This window comes from Meles meles, chromosome 11 (genome assembly GCF_922984935.1).
Source record: "Meles meles chromosome 11, mMelMel3.1 paternal haplotype, whole genome shotgun sequence".
NCBI classification, from domain to species: Eukaryota; Metazoa; Chordata; class Mammalia; order Carnivora; family Mustelidae; genus Meles; species Meles meles.
In genome coordinates this window covers 30,657,961-30,673,636 of record NC_060076.1, presented here as the reverse complement: position 1 = coordinate 30,673,636, position 15,676 = coordinate 30,657,961, and the positions used below count along the sequence as shown (strand labels likewise).

Genomic DNA, 15,676 nt, shown 5'->3' with positions numbered 1-15,676 from the left:
AGAAAATTTTTTGAAGCATATATTTGAAGAATTATAAAATGGCATGTCACCTTTGACTTAGTGTCTCCTCTCCTAGAAATTTACCCCAAGAAATAGGTCAAAATTAGAAAACACTACATGCACAAAGATGTTCCCTAGATTTATTGCTAGATGAGAAACTGAAAACTGTAAATGTGCTACATTGGAAGTACGCTCAAGTCAACTATGATCTATTGGTTTTATGAAAGAATATACCATCAATAAAAGTAATCCCTTTTGTGGATAGGGTTTAAAAACTGGAAAAGTGTTTTTAGTGTTCTGCTAAGTGAAAAGATCAGATAAAGTCTGTCAATGCAGTGTTTCCAGAAATGTAGAAAGTATGCATGCAGAGAGGCAAATACTGGAAGGAACCAAAGGGGAAGCAACTAGAGCACAATCTTTGGAGTCCCAGCTCTGGCGTGGCCTATTGACCTTGACCTATTGACATAACCCTGAGCAGGTTGCTTAACACTCTGTAAGACTCAGTTTCCTTTTCTACAAAGTAGCTATGACTAACATTATACTGCTTATCTCATAAGGGTATCGTGAGGTGTAAATGAAAAAGTATAGATGGCATAGCACAGTGCTTTTAAATGTTACCTATTATTATTATTATTATTATTTATTATGAGCAAAGAATGGGAAGTTAAAACTATTTTCATTTTTAGTTCAGTTGTTATGACGTTATTTGTGCAGTTCAGGAAACTTCTAATAGCTATCTTTTAAAACGTAGTGGTTAAGACCGCAGCAATCCCAGCAGGTAGCAAACGAAAACTATTAAAGCAGGGATAAAAAAAGATGATTTTGAAGCTTTCACCCACAGAAGAGAGACAAGAATTGTTGAAGTAAGTTGCTAAGCAAAGCCACAAAGACAATTAGAAGGAGCACAGAGAAGGGTAATGAGCAGTGATAATTAAAGCTGCCACCAGATACACTCACACACACCAATTCACACACATCTATGGGTCCTTCAGGGAAGCTGATGAAGTCAGCAGCAGAGAAGAGGAGAGGGTGGTTATTAAACCGGTCATGTAGTGAACACTCGCCTGCACCCAGCTTCTCCCCCGCGGTAAAAATGGGAAGAGAAGCCACATCATCAGCGCCATGCCAGGATGTTTTGCTGATCTCGCCTCTCGCCTGGTCCTCGTCCTTGTCCTTGTCCTCACCCTCATCCTCACCTCTCACTGTGGGCGAGTGGGGCTCCTGGACACCACATAGCTGGATGGTGGGGGTTCCCGGGTCTGGAAGATTGGGTTCCCGACACTGAATTTATTTTAGCCATTTGCTGCCAAGAAGCTTTGGGAGGAAAGAAGCAGTGAATGCAGAAATCTGGGTGTGTTCTCCAGCCTCGTGATGATGGTCACTGCCTCAGACAGCCAGATCCCGTTGTGTAGGACCCTCCCATCTTTGTTCTCTGGGTTACACCTGGGATTATCTGACAGACTGAACAGGGCAGTGTTCTGTTGCCTCACTGTGCCAAACCCAGCAAACCCCCCTCAGCATCAGTGCACACAGAATGGAGTAGAATGGGTTGGAATAAAATAAGGTAGGATAAAATAAATAGAAGCAAAAAACCCCAAAACACTAGAAATCTTAGAGGAGGTCAGAGCCGGTGAATGATTTTCCTTTGGGCGCCATCTTTCGTGCTCACTCACCTGTGATTTTGCCTCCTTCGTTTCGCTGGGTGTTTTGCAGAAGTCATGTAATTCCGGGCCCATTTTGTGCACTCCACTGACCTCAAGTAATGTGTCCTCTTGTCTGTGTTTTTTAACCTCAGCACCAGTGACAATTTGGGCTGGCTGATTCTTTGTTGTGGGGGTTATGCTGTGAAATGTAAGACACTTAGGAGCTCCCTCTGGCCTTTACCCACTAAAGGCCAGTAGCAGTTTCTCTCCAGCTGTGACAACCAAAAATGTTTCCAGACATGGCCAAGTGTCCACAGGAGGGCGGGGAGTGCCAAAGTCACTCCCAGGGAAGAACCTCTCTTCTAGATGGCACTTCTGAAGGACCTTATAGTCACTTTTATATTAAAAATGCCATTCACGGGGCGCCTGGGTGGCTCAGTGGGTTAAAGCTTCTGCCTTCGGCCTGGGTCATGATCCCAGGGTCCTGGGATCGAGCCCCGCATCGGGCTCTCTGCTCCGCGGGGAGCCTGCTTCCTCCTCTCTCTCTGCCTGCTTCTCTGTGATCTCTGTCTGTCAAGTAAATAAATAAAATCTTTTTTTAAAAAAATGCCATTCATATGGGCATGGTGATTTAAATGTATTGTTCATCACCTCAAATTTAAAAGGGAGTTATTATTAAACTCATATTTCAGGTGAGAATATTGAGGTTCTGTTGGCCAAATGTTACATAGGTAATAAGTTGTAATATCTGGATTTGAACCTAGATTTCTCTGACTACAATTCATCTTTTTTCTACCTCTTAACAAACTAGAGTATAGTGTTCAGGCTACTAGGACAATAATACCATGGAGTTGGTGACTCCAGCAACAAACTTATTTCTCACAATTCTGGGGTCTGAAAAGTTCAGAATGAAGGCAGTGGCCAATTCGGTGTCTGGTGCGGGACTTGTTCATATAATGCCTGTCTTCTCCCTATATCATCTAGTGGCAGAAAGAGCACGAGAGCTCTCTGTGACCTCTTTTCTAAAAGGCTCTAATCCTGTTCATCAGGTCTGTCTCCACCCTCATGACCTGTTCACCACCCAAAGGCCTCCCTTCCTAACACCATTCTACTGGGAGTTAGGATTTCAACATGAATTTGAGGAAGACAAAAACTCCAGTTCCAAACAATACCTATATTGCATATGGAGCAATAAAGTAACAGTAAAGTAGCAAAGAAAAACATCAAAGAGTAACATCAGTTCAGCTATCATTACATTATTAAAGTGCCAGTACCTTTTAGAACACAAATGTTATTATGATTCTGTTTTCTAGCTAAATGGAAGTAATTTATCTTTGAGAGTAATTAGAGTCACAGAATTTTCTTTTTCCCAAGTATATTGGGTCTCTCAATTGAAGCTCTGTAAAACAGACTTCAAACTGGTTTATATAACTGAAAAGCTCAGATATATTACTGGCTTCAGGTATGGCTTGATCCAGAAGTTCAAAGACTTTCACCAAGGACTTTCTCTCCTCCATCTTTTAACTGCCTCTCTTAATGCCAGCTTCATCTCCAAATTAACACTATGAGCCAGCATTCACATGATACCATCAAAAAGAAAAGAGTTTTGTTTTGTTTTTTGATAGCCCCACGAAAGAAAGAGTCCGCTCCTTTCTCTCTTAAGCCCCAGAAAATATTGCATTTGGCTCTCCCGCACCATATGCCCATCCCTGGACCAATCATTGAAGACAGAGGACTGGATGTATGATTCACTTTGGCCAATCAAGGCACAACTCTGGACTATGAATGGAGGAGAAGTGGTTTCTCAAGGGAAATTAGGAATATGATCTCAGAAGATGGGGTAATGGTTGCTAATGGGCTGGGATGGGGTATGACAAATAACATGCTTCTTCACCAGTTCTGAGAACCTACTTCCTACAGTTGGTAGTTTCCATTATTTAACACCTACACCGTGACCTCCTTGTTCTGTCACAGAGCTTTTACCACAGACCTGTTTGCTTTATGTGGCATCGCTGGAAACTCCTTGGCAAGTGCCCAGCTATAGTCACTAGACAGGTATGGGAAACCGTTGCTTCTTGGCCAGGCCTCCCAGCTGGCCCCTGTCCTTCCATCAGAACCTTTTCAATCACGGGGACTCTAGTGCCAGACTCTCCTCACTGCAAGTAGCACAGCACTTTGTTCTTCAAGTGCAAAGGAAAGGGACTTCCTGTTTCTGAGCACCTACTGTATACCACGGAAGTCACATACCCTCTATCATGTCTTCCTACACCCCACCCAGCCTATGAAGTATGTATTGTTATGGAACTTTAAAGATGAGGATATAGGAGCTCCGAGAGGTAAAGTGGCTTGTCCAAATTCCTGTCACCTTTAAGAAACAAAACATGGATTCAAACTGACACGTGTTTCATTTCCAAGCCTGTGGTTGTCTCCAAAAGTGAACCCCCTAAGATCAGTCAAGGAGTATATATTTACTGAGAATCTATTTATCAAGAAATATCCTCAATCCTACTTATAGAAAGTGAATATAAAACCGTTCTCTTTTTTTCCCTCACAAATGAATAAAAGGAAGAGGGAAATAGACAAAATGGGAAAGACAAACCCCTTGCGTAAAGTGAAGGTCTGTAGCCTTCACAGCGGTACAGACAGTGCCTGGGAAATCAGCACCAGCACATAAAGCCAGAGTGAGCACAGCCGGGATGAGGCAGGTTCTTCAGCTGAAGTGCAGTGAGTGGCTTCAGGCAGTGACACCAAGTCCCCAGAGGGATCAGCAGCAGCCGGGGCAGCCCTGCAGGGATGTGGGGATCCAAGCAGCACTTGAGAAGGAGGGCAAGCCCGTGGTCTGTGTGGCAGTCCCCTTACAAAGCACTTCAGCTCTGCCCCCAGGTTGCCCTGCCCTCGGGGGATTCCTGTTAGAGAAAGATGGCACACCAATACCCAGGAGCATCGGTTTTGCTAAAATTCAAACTCCATGGTTCAGAATAGAACAAAGAGGAAGACTGTTTGTCTTAAAAAGCCAACTTGGGCACAAAGTTGTGCTTGCTTGTTACCTGACAGGGTAGTGTGTGGATTTCTTTCAGCCCTGGCAAGAATATGGTTTTGAGCTGTGCCAAAATGGATCAAAATAGCCTCCCCCAACTCAGTCTCTACATACCTCATACCTGCCACCCAAAAGTCATGGAAACCTTTGAAGGGTGTGAGTTAAGCTGAGTCCTTTGCCTGTGATTCATAATATACAGTTAGGATGGCACAGACGTAAGTAGCCGCTTCCCCAGTATATGTCTCTGAGAGTTTGGGCAGTCATACATGATTTGGCTTGTTCTGCCGATAGCCCAGAGCAGGAGCCCTTGAATTGGGTTCTGTAGAGAGCTAGGCTTCTGACAGAGAGTCATGCACCTGCGGCCAATAAGGACCTACAACGCTAAGTTCCAAGGAAAGGACCAGGGCCTTAGGGCTTTGGATGTCCAACCCAACAAGTGGGCCAGTAAAAGGAGGCTGGAGACTATTTTCTGCCTGATCTGCCACCTGAGAGTATTAGGAAATGCGTTGAAGACACTGGTTGGGAAAATGATGCTGGAATTTGGGGTAACTTAAGGTACCCTGGGAAATGATGACATGACAATCCCAGTATAAAATGAAATGCCTAGTTAACTAGAATCCATCAATTTAAAGAAAATGACATATGAATATGGATGTGAAACCTATACCTGTAATATCTAATTATATATAACCAACCTGTACTTCATCACTGTGGACAACAAATTGTCAGTTTTTAGATTGTACTTTTTAAAACTTCTCAATAAGCTATGTTCAAGATGAAACCCCTGTCCGAGTTCCTTTGCTGTGTCCCGTTAATGTGCTGGAGTTCCTGGCTGGGTTTGAATGTCTGGGCCTGCACGTCCCCCACCTTATAATGATGGAATCACAAAGCCTCTCATCTCCCTAGAAGGGCAGCTGTGAGGAATGCCACTGTGCTTTAACCTCTGACAACTGACAGTGTAAGAAGCTGAAGAAAATGGAAACATTTCTGCAAAAAGAATTTTCTTTACAAGTCAGGTGGTGAGTGTCTTTGCTGTTGTTGATGGTTATCACCAACAATGGTGTAAAAGGTTCTGCTAGAAAAACATTCCAAGACCATACCCAGAAAGATACAATCCACTGTTGAGTTTTGAACTTTCCTTTCAGTCCATAATGGGGAATATAATAAAGCTGTCATTTGGATTACTGAATGGTTTTTTTGTTTGTTTGTTTGTTTGTTTGTTTACAGCATAACAGTGTTCATTGTTTTGGCATCACACCCAGTGCTCCATGCAGTACGTGCCCTCCCTATTACCCACCACCTGGTTCCTCAACCTCCCACCCCCCCCCCCCGCCCCTTCAAAACCCTCTGGTTGTTTTTCAGAGTCCATAGTCTCTCATGGTTCATCTCCCCTTCTAGTTTCCCTCAACTGCCTCTCCTCTCCATCTCCCCATGTCCTCCACGTTCTTTGTTATGCTCCACAAATAAGTGAGACCATATGATACTTGACTCTCTCTGCTTGACTTATTTTGCTCAGCATAATTTCTTCCAGTCCTGTCCATGTTGCTACAAAAGTTGGGTATTCATCCTTTCTGATGGAGGCATAATACTCCATTGTGTATATGGACCACATCTTCCTTATCCATTCATCCGTTGAAGGGCATCTTGGTTCTTTCCACAGTTTGGCGACCGTAGCCATTGCTGCAATAAACATTGGGGTACAGATGGCCCTTCTTTTCACTACATCTGTATCTTTGGGGTAAATACCCAGCAGTGCAATTGCAGGGTCATAGGGAAGCTCTATTCTTTTTTTTTTTTTTTTTATAATTAATTTTTTTTCTTTTTTTTTAAATTTATTTATTTTTTCAGCTTAACAGTATTCATTGTTTTTGCACAACACCCAGTGCTCCATGCAAAATGTGCCCTCCCTATTACCCACCACCTGTTCCCCCAACCTCCCGCCCCTGACCCTTCAAAACCCTCAGGTTGTTTTTCAGAGTCCATAGTCTCTGGGGATAAAAGTACATTATATGTTTATTAAAAAAAAAAAAAAAATTGGAGGGGGAGGCGAACCATAAGAGACTATGGGAAACTCTATTCTTAATTTCTTCAGGAATCTCCACACTGTTCTCCAAAGTGGCTGCACTAACTTGCATTCCCACCAACAGTGTAAGAGGGTTCCCCTTTCTCCACAACCTCTCCAACACACGTTGCTTCCTGTCTTGCTAATTTTGGCCATTCTAACTGGTGTCAGGTGGTATCTTAATGTGGTTTTAATTTGAATCTCCCTGATGGCTAGTGATGATGAACATTTTTTCATGTGTCTGATAGCCATTTGTATGTCTTCGTTGGAGAAGTGTCTGTTCATATCTTCTGCCCATTTTTTGATATGATTATCTGTTTTGTGTGTGTTGAGTTTGAGAAGTTCTTTATAGATCCTGGATATCAACCTTTTGTCTGTACTGTCATTTGCAAATATCTTCTCCCATTCCGTGGGTTGCCTCTTTGTTTTGTTGACTGTTTCCTTTGCTGTGCAGAAGCTTTTGATCTTGATGAAGTCCCAAAAGTTCATTTTTGCTTTTGTTTCCTTGGCCTTTGGAGACATATCTTGAAAGAAGTTGCTGTGGCTGATATCGAAGAGGTTACTGCCTATGTTCTCCTCTAGGATTCTGATAGATTCCTGTCTCACGTTGAGGTCTTTTATCCATTTTGAGTTTATCTTTGTGTACGGTGTAAGAGAATGGTCGAGTTTCATTCTTCTACATATCACTGTCCAGTTTTCCCAGCACCATTTATTGAAGAGACTGTCTTTTTTCCATTGAATATTTTTTCCTGTTTTGTCGAAGATTATTTCACCATAGAGTTGAGGATCCATATCTGGGCTCTCCACTCTATTCCACTGGTCTATGTGTCTGTTTTTATGCCAGTACCACGCTGTCGTGGTGATCACAGCTTTGTAGTAAAGCTCGAAATCAGGTAACGTGATGCCGCCAGTTTTGTTTTTGTTTTTCAACATTTCCTTAGCAATTCGGGGTCTCTTCTGATTCCATACAAATTTTAGGATTATTTGCTCCAGCTCTTTGAAAAATACTGGTGGAATTTTGATCGGAATGGCATTAAAAGTATAGATTGCTCTAGGCAGTATAGACATTTTAACAATGTTTATTCTTCCAATCCAAGACCATGGAACGGTCTTCCATCTTTTTGTGTCTTCTTCAATTTCTTTCATGAGTGTTCTGTAGTTCCTCGAGTACAGGTCCTTTACCTCTTTGGTTAGGTTTATTCCCAGGTATCTTATGGTTCTTGGTGCTATAGTAAATGGAATCGACTCTCTAATTTCCCTTTCTGTATTTTCATTGTTAGTGTGATTTCTGTACATTGACTTTGTACCCTGCCACGTTACTGAATTGCTGTATGAGTTCTAGTAGTTTGGGTGTGGAGTCTTTGGGGTTTTCCGTATAAAGAATCATGTCATCTGTGAAGAGAGAGAGTTTGACTTCTTCCTTGCCAACTTGGATACCTTTTATTTCTCTTTGTTGTCTGATTGCCGTTGCTAGAACTTCTAATACTATGTTGAACAAGAGTGGTGAGAGTTGGCATCCTTGTCGTGTTCCTGATCTCAACGGGAAGGCTGCAAGCTTTTTCCCATTGAGGATGATATTTGCTGTGGGTCTTTCATAGATAGATTTTATGAAGTTCAGGAATGTTCCCTCTATCCCTATACTTTGAAGCGTTTTCATCAGGAACGGATGCTGGATTTTGTCAAATGCTTTTTCTGCATCAATTGAGAGGACCATGTGGTTCTTCTCTCTTCTCTTATTGATTTGTTCTATCACATTGATTTGCGAATGTTGAACCAACCTTGCAACCAAGGGATGAATCCCACCTGGTCATGGTGAATAATCTTTTTAATGTGCTGCTGGATCCTGTTTGCTAGGATCTTGTTGAGAATCTTTGCATCCATATTCATCAGTGATATTGGTCTGAAATTCTCCTTTTTGGTAGGGTCTTTGCCTGGTTTGGGGATCAGGGTAATGCTGGCTTCATAAAAAGAGTCTGGAAGTTTTCCTTCTGCTTCAATTTTTTGGAACAGCTTCAGGAGAATTGGTGTTATTTCTTCTTTGAAAGTTTGGTAGAATTCCCCAGGGAATCCGTCAGGTCCTGGGCTCTTGTTTTTTGGGAGGTTTTTGATCACTGCTTCAATCTCGTTACTATATATCGGTCTATTCAGGTTGTCAATTTCTTCCTGGTTCAATTTTGTGAGTTTGTAGTTTTCCAGGAATGCATCCATTTCATCTAGGTTGCTTAGCTTATTGGCATATAACTGTTGGTAATAATTTCTGATGATTGTTTCTATTTCCTTGGTGTTAGTTGTGATCTCTCCCTTTTCATTCATAATTTTATTAATTTGGGCTTTCTCTCTTTTCTTTTGGATTAGTGTGGCCAATGGTTTATCGATCTTATTGATTCTTTCAAAAAACCAGCTTCTAGTTTCATTGATACATTCTACTGTATCTCTCGTTTCTACCTCATTGATCTCTGCTCTAATCTTGATTATTTCCCTTCTTGTATGTGGAGTTGGTTTGATTTGTTCTTGATTCTCCAGTTCTTTAAGGTGTAGAGACAGCTGGTGTATTCTGGATTTTTCAATTTTTTTGAGGGAGGCTTGGATGGCTATATATTTCCCCCTTAGAACCGCCTTTGCTGTATCCCATAGGTTTTGGACCGAAGTGTCTTCATTCTCATTGGTTTCCATGAATTGTTTAAGTTCATCTTTGATCTCCTGGTTGATCCAAGCATTCTTAAGCAAGGTGGTTTTTAGCTTCCAGGTGTTTGAGTTCCTTCTGAACTTTTCCTTGTGATTGAGTTCCAGTTTCAAAGCATTGTGATCTGAGGATATGCAGGGAATAATGTCAGTCTTTTGGTATCGGTTGAGTCCTGCTTTATGACCCAGTATGTGGTCTATTCTGGGGAAGGTTCCATGTGCACTTGAGAAGAATGAGTATTCTGTTGTTTTAGGGTGGAATGTTCTGTATATGTCGATGAGGTCCATCTGGTCCAATGTTTCATTCAATGCTCTTATTTCTTTATTAATTTTCTGCTTCGATGATCTGTCTATTTCTGAGAGAGGCGTATTAAGATATCCTACTATTATTATATTCATATCAATATGACTCTTTATCTTGATTAATAGTTTTCTTATGTAATTGGGTGCTCCCATATTAGGGGCATAGATATTCACAATTGTTAGATCATCTTGGTGGATAGTCCCTTTAAGAATTATGTAGTGTCCTTCTGTATCTCTGACTACAGTCTTTAGTTTAAAATCTAATTTATCTGATATGAGAATCACTACCCCGGCCTTCTTTTGAGGCCCATTGGCATGAAAGATGCTTCTCCATCCCTTCACTTTCAGTCTGGGTGTATCCTTAGGCTGAATGGTTTTTTTTTCCCTGCTCACTGAACCCAAAGTTACTGGTGTTCAGGCCTCTGTTGACTGAGTCTTTGAGAGACGGCATCCTGGTGGTGGTGGCTTTACTTGGGGTGAGAGAATGCACTGTGTGCTCTTTCCAAGCGTCTGTAGATGGCCCAGCATGGGCATTTGTAGACACCAGAGGAGATTGTTGGACATAAAAGACTTGTTAGCATGTTGGGCCTGAATTTGTGCCTGTTCAGGAATCTGTCATTTGAGGAATGAGTTTTACCAGCGATTCCTTCTTAAGGGAAAAGAATCATTAAGTCAATTCCTTACGGGCTGTCTGTGGAGAGATAATATTGTCACTGCTCACACTGCAGCTTCTGGAAAATAGAAAGCACCACAGACAGAGCTAAGGAGGGCCATGCCTCACGTCGCTGGGCAGGGCCCGTTCGTTCATTCTGGTCCCACACGGCTCAACCAAAGCAGGAGCCAGACCATGACCACACAAGGACTCACCCACACACTCCCAAGTTTCTAGAAGTTCCCATCCCAATTGCAAAATGTGCCTGTGCGGCTGACCACGAAGAAGGAGCCTACGGTGCAGATACTGGGACTGAGCAATCAGAGAAGGGCCCACAGCAGCCAGCGTGCATGGGAGGCTCGGACACAACCAGCTGTCACACCCCATCTCATGTGCCACAGCTGGCTTTGGAGGGGTCGGACCCCCTCACTTAGCATGACTCTCCCGCAGTCCCCTGCATCTGCGAAGCTAAATGCTAAGACTTCAAAGTGTTAAATACTAGAGCCAGTTTGGTGATTATTAAGATGCTTTTGTAAAAATGATAGAATCCACTCCTGTTATACCAACCAGATACAAATATTGGTGCTGGAATGGAGCCTTAGAATCGACCCATCGATACCATTTATTTTGCAGCTGGAGAAACTGAGGCCCAGAGAGATCAAGTCCCTTGCCCAGGGTCACTTGGTAAGGTTAGTGAGAGAAAGAGGATCTGCCCCCTTGTCTCCTGACCCCAAGTTTAGTGCTCTTTCTCCAAGACCAAACAGCCCACGGCTGCTTTTCCTCTTTGATGGCCTCTTCTCCCGAGTTTGCTCTCTGACCTGAGGGCTCAATTGCTTGTGCTCTGGGCAGGTGATATAGTAGCTTTCTCCAGAGGTGGATTTCCTGGCAAAATGTCACCTCTGTGGCAGAATGATATATTGAGATACTAATTTGTTTCTATGTGTGGGTGTTTATTTCCCCCTTCCCACACATCCTCTATTCTGTTTCAATGCCAAGCAAGTGACTAGGGGTCAGTGTACTTTATAATCCCAGGGATATAAGTCAGGAACAACAGCAGAAGTTACTTAAATTTACTGACTTTTCTTGTCCTTAATGAGAGCTTATACTCCTTAAAGTGATTATCCTAGGAGCCCTGGGGACAGGGGGAAAATGCAGGTGTCCCCGAGGACCAGGAGGGAGAGAGAAGGAGGCGTATTCCCCCAAATTAGAGAAGGGAAACAAAATGGGTGGATCTTTTTCAATTAATGAGACCTTTGTCCTGCTGGGTGACAGAACTTCTGTAAGGTGGCAAGACTCAAAGGTGACAACCACATGGGACACCATAGAAGGCTGGGATTGAGGCCTGGGGCTCTGAGCCCCAGCAAAGCTGCCTGTGCCTTGATTGTGGCTCAGAAGCAGGAGCCCCTGGAACCAGAGGAAGTGCGTGAGTTGGATACCAAGGATTTCAGGACCACCTGGTAGAGACCAACACCCAGGGGCCTCTCTGATGTGCTGTTCAGATCCTGCAGGGGAGTCCCAGTAATTAGGGCAGAATAAACTTCTTGTGGCCCAGTATGATAGTGGCTCAAACCCAGCTGGAAATTGACTTAAAAATCAATTCTTTTTTAATACATAAGTTCATAGTAAGATTTTTACTGCTACGTTTGTCTTAAAATTTTTATCAAAGTGTAGATGTTACATTTGCCTCAACAACCAAAATCCTACTCACGTGTTTTTCAGTGTATAAAAAGGCCCAACTTCAAAGCTAATGATTTGTCCCTGAGAAGGTTTGTGGTATGGTGGAGGTTTTTTGTCTGCTTTGTGAAGGCTTTTCTGACCACATAGCCTCCCCTGGTCTACTACTATATCTTGTGAGTGCATCAATAATTGCACTTGACCCTCTGCATTATAATTATTTGTGTACAGGACTGTCTCCTCTGCTAGACTGCGAACTCATTAAATGTAAGGTCCGTGCCTTACTCTTCAGCGCGTTCCCCCAGGACCCAGCACAGATGCGAGCATGTGGGAGACCATCAGTAAATCCACGTATTATGCTGTAGTCTGAGCTGTGGCTTTTCCTGTAGCATTTTTCCTCAAGAGTTTCAGAACAATATGTGGTCCAGCAGCTCAGGCTGCACATAATTTTATTTTGAGATTAAAAAAAAAAACACCACAAAACACAAACCCTGTGCATTCTTCATTTGACCTAATGAAAACAGGGGAGCCCGAAGTTCTTTAAACAGCAGAATGAAAACAGGGGAGCCCGAAGTTCTTTAAACAGCAGAGGTTTCTAGCTTTCCAGTGTTGTCACTGCTTTTTCTTTCAACCTGGGTCAATTCAGCAAACTCAAGGAGAACGCCTAGTGTTTTCAGGGCACTTTGCTTGATGCTGTGTGAAAGCATGCCCCCACACGTGCTCAGCCGAGAGGTCCAGCCTACTGGGGAGTGTAGGCAAAACCATTATTGAAGAGAGTTAGTTGACTGGGGAGAAACAATAGGAAGTTAATACAGTTTGGAGGAGAGAAGTAGGAAATACATGAGCTGGAAGAAGCAAATGAAGAATGCTTCCTCCCCTCCAAATCACTGTATTATTTACCCAGGAATCGATATAAAATGTTTTGAGCTGCAACCCCCAAAGAGATGCAGGTGACCAAACTAGCCATGGCCATGACCTGCCTTGTCAGAATCAGCCAGTTCTTATTTCCGAATGAAAAATGATTAAGTCTGTTTGCAGAGATTTGTCTTTGTTATTGGATCAGAAGTTTGATACTGGATCAAAGCCACAATGATATGCAAGTTCTTAAGTATAATTTTATATTGAAATGAAAATAGAGTGTATTTGTGATTATTCAGTCAAAAAAGTGCAGTGTAAAATTTAAATGTTACCTGTATTTATTATTTTCTACATAGTGTAAGTGCCTTATAAGCAATTTGGGGGGCACTGATTAGTTCTTCCCTAAGAATAAGCAGACCTTTAGACGTTAAAACTCCTTTTTTTTCCCATTTACAAAAGCAATGCCTATAAAATGCAGAAAAGAAGAAAAAAATCATCCACTGTTCAATCATTCAAAGAAATCCACTGCTAATAATTTGATGTATGTCTTTCCAGTATTTTCTATGCATGTTTTATATCATAGTTTGGGATCATATTGTTTCATATATGGCTTCTCCTACTTATCCTTATAATAAAAAAGAACATTTAAAAAGACCTTTTAACTCTTAATCTCACAAAACAAACTGAGGGTTGCTAGGGGGAGAGGGGTAGGGAGAGGGTGGTATGGTTATGAACATTGGGGAGGGTACCTGTACGCCTGGGGCTAATAATACATTATATGTTTATAAAAAATAAAAATAATAAATAAAAAAATACTTTTTAAAAATAAGATGCCTAACTCTAAAATTCCATGCATTTGAAAGCTTTTATCTCTCAGTCTCTGCAATTAGACCTTAACAAAATCTTTAACAGGAAGTAAAATTCATCAAAACTGGCCATAAATTTAGAGAACCCATTGGAGGGTCACAGCCAGCAAAGTCAGCAGATTCTGAAACCTCTCCAATTTCTGTGCCTTGCCAAGTGACTGAAGTGGAGAGGCAATTTGACTATTGCCTTCTGACTTTAATTAATGTTTAATACTCGGTGGCAAAAGCGCACTTCCTCTTGTAAGTTCTCATTAAGTTCCTTTTGAATCAGTTAACACCCTGTTTATAAAGATGTGGATATTTTCTCTAATTACTGTAATTCTGGCTACTGTTGTAAAAATCAGTGCTCCGTATCACACTGTCAGAGATCATTACAGATGCGTACATACTTCTCCCCTCCCTCCCCTGGAAACGATCCAACCATCTCTGGAAATCAAATGCATTAAAAGGTTTAATAAAGGGAAGGGAAATCCAGACAACTCATGTCTCATTTCAAGCCATTCCAGAACAAAACAGGGATGTATTCATCAGGGCGATGAAATATGGTCTGTTTCAGCGTTCAGGATACGGATGCAGAATTGTGTTACTTATAATACATTTCATTATTGGAAAAGTCAATTCATTCTGCAGAACGAGAATGAAATGAGGTGATTTATGTGCTCAGAAGCACGTTTCGCACTCCTGGTATTTCCTTTCCTGTGGAGAGATACCAGGGAGGGTCTAAACCCTGGCCGTTCTCCACCCTTTCAGTTGGCCCTCCCCTGGGGTGGAAGGACTGTGTCACTGGCAAGTTTGGGAGGACTGGGCATGCGTGCCTCTGCTTCTGATTCCTTTCTTCCCTGTGGGAGCCAGACATCACAAGAAGCATGTATTCTAGTCCGTTCTTTCTGTGTGGGGAAGGACGGTGGTTTTCTAGCACTGTTTATGACCTACTAGGTAAGTCCATTCAATTCTGTGGTTCCATGTAAGAGATCTGTCTAGGGGGTGCCTGGGTGGCTCAGTGGGTTAAGCCTATGCCTTCGGCTCAGGTCATGATCTCAGGGTCCTGGGATCCAGCCCCGTGTCCCCCTGTCGAGCCCCTTGTCGAACTCTCTGCTCAGCAGGGAGCCTGCTTCCCCCTCTCTCTCTGCCTGCTGCTCTGCCTACTTGTGATCTCTGTTTCTCAAATAAATAAATAAACTCTTAAAAAAAAAGAGAGATCTGTCTAGGCCCCATCCCCTAACCCAGTCTCTAGAAGTAATGAGGCCCCATCTTGATTTCCCTTATACCTTCTCACTCTCCTGATTCAAGACACTTGGTAGGTGAAACGGGTGCTGTTTACCAGCTCCATTCAAAAAGTCACCACCCCCAAACACAAAGGCAGGTAATTCAAAAACAAGGCAAAATACCACTCTTTTCTTTTTATGTGTTTTTCAAGGAGTTGTTTTTGTTGTTGTTGTTGTTGTTGTTGTTTTAATTAGCCACTCTCTGTTCTCAATTTTCCCTGTAAATTCCGCTGTAGTCTCAGCCTTTTAGGGTTTACCTAATTATGGATCTATTTAATAAAAAGGAGGGTTGGGGGGAAGAGACCTAGTTGTCAACGGTCAGAATTTTCCTTGGCAGGAGGCTGTTATTCTTCATGTCTGATATTTTCTTCTGTTGTATTAGAAATTATTTTCCCCATTTTACTGAGACTGGGTGAAGCTGGGCAACTTGCCCACATTCACAGGCTGGTTTGCAGCAGAGCACAGAATTGAACTGTTCAGCTCCCAGGCCAGAGCTGTTTCTTCAGGAAAGCTTTCGCTACCTCTCCCTCCACAATCGCTACCCTGACATTCTATCCTTTCGCTGTTGAGGCCATTAGGAGAATAGGAGGAGGGAATGAGGAAACAGAAAATGGCACTTACACAAAGAATTTGT

At 42.4% G+C, this 15,676-nt stretch overlaps 1 protein-coding gene across 1 annotated transcript in view; it reads left to right on the top strand.

Annotated features, from left to right (window-relative positions):
* PLPPR1 (phospholipid phosphatase related 1) overlaps nucleotides 1-15,676 on the top strand; it is a 267,180-nt gene that overhangs the window by 177,033 nt on the left and 74,471 nt on the right. The gene's annotated exons all lie outside the window — the stretch shown is intronic.